Source organism: Arachis duranensis, chromosome 5, assembly GCF_000817695.3.
Source record: "Arachis duranensis cultivar V14167 chromosome 5, aradu.V14167.gnm2.J7QH, whole genome shotgun sequence".
In the NCBI taxonomy this organism is placed as follows: Eukaryota; Viridiplantae; Streptophyta; class Magnoliopsida; order Fabales; family Fabaceae; genus Arachis; species Arachis duranensis.
In genome coordinates, this window is record NC_029776.3 from 72,230,668 (window position 1) to 72,233,753 (window position 3,086).

Here is a 3,086-nt window from a genome sequence, read left to right on the forward strand (position 1 = left end):
CAATTGTTTTGAGTTGAGTTCCTTTGCCATGGCTGCTGAGTTTGATTGTGGTTGTCTCCCCATCTGAGGTTGGGATGGTTTTTCCAAGAAGGATTGTAAGTATCACCATAGACTTCATTTGTTCCAGGATTTTGGTTGTGCCTGTATTGGACTTGCTCTTACTGTTGCTCCTCCTGAATTTCTTCATTTTGCTCCCAAGTAGTTGATGGTTGGCTTGTGGCACTCACTGATGCAACTTGAAGGCTGTCAATTCTTTTGGCCATTTGCTCAAACTGTTGTTGAATTTGCTGTTGCATCATTTTGTTCTGAGCTAGGATTGAATCCACTCCTTCCAACTCCATTACTCCTCTCCTTTGCGATGGTTGGCGTTGCCTTTGATGAGCAAAGAAATATTGGTTGTTAGCCACCATATCAATGAGGTTCTGAGCTTCCTCTGTAGTTTTCATGAGTTGTAATTAGCCTTCGGCTGAATGATCAAGTGCTTCTTGAGCCATCAGAGTAAGTCCCTCCTAGAAGTTCTGCAGCTTGTCCCACTCAGTGAACATCTCTGGTGGACGACAAACCCCAATTTGACGGTTTGTTTTGTATTGAATTTAGAGCATCTTGATAGCCTTTTGTCACATTTAGCCTATGAATTAGCATGGTTTTGTTATTTCTCCCATATTTGTGCTTAAGTGTAAAAACATGCGTTTAAACCTTATTTTGATGAATTCTAATTTCTCTTTGATTCCATAAGATGCCTTGATGTGTTTGCTAGTAATTACAGGATTGAAATAGGCCAGGCATGGATCAAAGGAAGCAAGGAAGGAAGCATGCAAGTGGAGAGAAGCACAAAAAGCCAAAGAGTTGATCTCGGCCAAGCACGCGTACGCGCACAAGGCGCTCGCGCGCACATCGCAGAATTAGCCAAGGACGCGCACGCGTACCGTGCGCGCACGCGTACCGTGCGCGCACGCGTCGTAGTCCGCACGTGATTCTTTTATTGCAACACGTGCCTGGCGATTTTGGAAGGTTTCAGCAACCAACTTTGGCGCCAAAATGCATATAAGAGCCAAGGATTGAAGGGGATTGATACACATTGAAAGACATTCACTTCCATAGACTAATTTTAGATCATTAGGTAGATATTTTTAGTTAGTTACATTTGTAGAGAGAGAAACTCCAACTTCTCTCTAGGATTCATCTTCATTTTCTCAATTCTCAACCATTCCTTGGTGAGATCTATTACAATACTCAATTTACTTTGTTCATGTTGTAGATCCTCTTCTCTAATCTCATTAGTGTTTGTAATTGTTCAATTCTCATAGATCTTAGATTTAGCTTTGTTGTTTTGGATTCTATTGATTCATTGAAGATCTCATTTTCGTTGTTGTTCATTGTTGATTGTTGTTAATTTCTTGTGTTGAATTGCTTTGATTCTAATTCTCTTCTCTCCATTTTACTATGTCTTTCATTCTTGCTCCCCAAGTGTTTGAGAAAATGCCAACTTTAGATATGGAGTAGCATCCCCTCACTTGGCCTAGTGGTTGAGTCATTGGAGACACTTGAATAAAGGATGTCAATTGTTGATTAAGAATTGAGGATTGCTAATTGACTTAGAGTGCACTAAAGCTAGACTTCCCTAGGGTAAGACTAGGACTTGTGACTTGAGTTAATTACTTTTACTTGACTTTCCTCTATGATTGGGGGTTAACTAAGTAAAGCAATACTCCTTTGTTATCACAATTGAAGGCAACTATAGTGATGGAACTTCCAATGTTCAACCTTGGCCAAGGATTTTAATATTGATTGATTGTTGTTTTCATTTATTAGCACTTTTATGCCACACTCTTCAAGCCACAAAAGACCACTTAACCAATAACACGCATCCTTGTAGCATTCCTAGGGAAGAACGACTCGGGACTCATACTCTCGGTTATAGATTGTAGATTTGTTTGATGATGGATTTTGCGTCGGTTTAGACTATACTACGATTGATTACTTGATAATTTCTATACCGGCAAAAAAATTCATTCGTCAAAATGGCGCCGTTGCCGGGGAGTGCGCATGAGTGCCATGTTTTTGGTTAATGTAAATATGTGAATATTGTGAATATGTTTGTCTTTTGTTTGTTTGTTAGTTTTTGTTGGTTCTAGATCTCTATTAGTTTTGTTCCTATTTGCCACTATGAATTCTCGTCCTTGTGGTTTTGGATATGACTATGACTACTTTGTAGGTGATGAAAACTTGAATGATGGCTCACATTATGGGATAGACGAATTCTCAGGAAGGGAGCCATATCCATATGAGCAATCACCATGGCAACCTTCCCCTTCAAGTCACTATGATGGTAATCCTTCCTATAATGCATATCATTCCTATGAACATGATGATTCTTATCATGGTTATACCTCTCAACCACCACCATTCTACACACCATATTCTCAACCCACACCTTATTTCCACCAATTGCCTACATATGATCCAAATCTATATTCCCCCTATGCATACCCTTGTGACGATTATGAACAAGCAACCCTCGAATCACCACCACTCCAACATTTTTACCCTCCAACCCAAGTCCCCATGAATGATACACTTGGTATCATTCTTCAAGAGCAAGAAGAACTCCAAACCGCCTTCACTAGTTTCACCTCTACCCTCCAAGAATTTACGTCTCGTATAATTTCACCTTCTACCAATAACCAAAACAACTTCCCACCTCAAAGCTTTGATGAATTCCCTTTCCAACCATATCATGAATTCCCCTCTCCGCCACAAACCTCCATGGAAGCATATCAATGTCCATTAATCCAAGAGCAATATGATCCTCCTTATGTTAGTGAAGCGGAACAAGAATTAAGGGATTATTTCAAGGAGGAAATGGACCGACTTCAAGCAACCATCCGTCAAAAGATAGATTCTTGGGATTCATATCACAACCGAAATGAGTTCACGGATGATTGTGAGAAAGCAACCAAAGAAGGAGGTATGAGGGAGACTTTAGAATCTCAAGTTGAGCGCAAGGAATTGGAGTATGTATTGCAACAAGCGGAGGTAATGAAGATTGTTGAAAATAAAGAAGTGGAAGAAGACCTAGAGGAGGT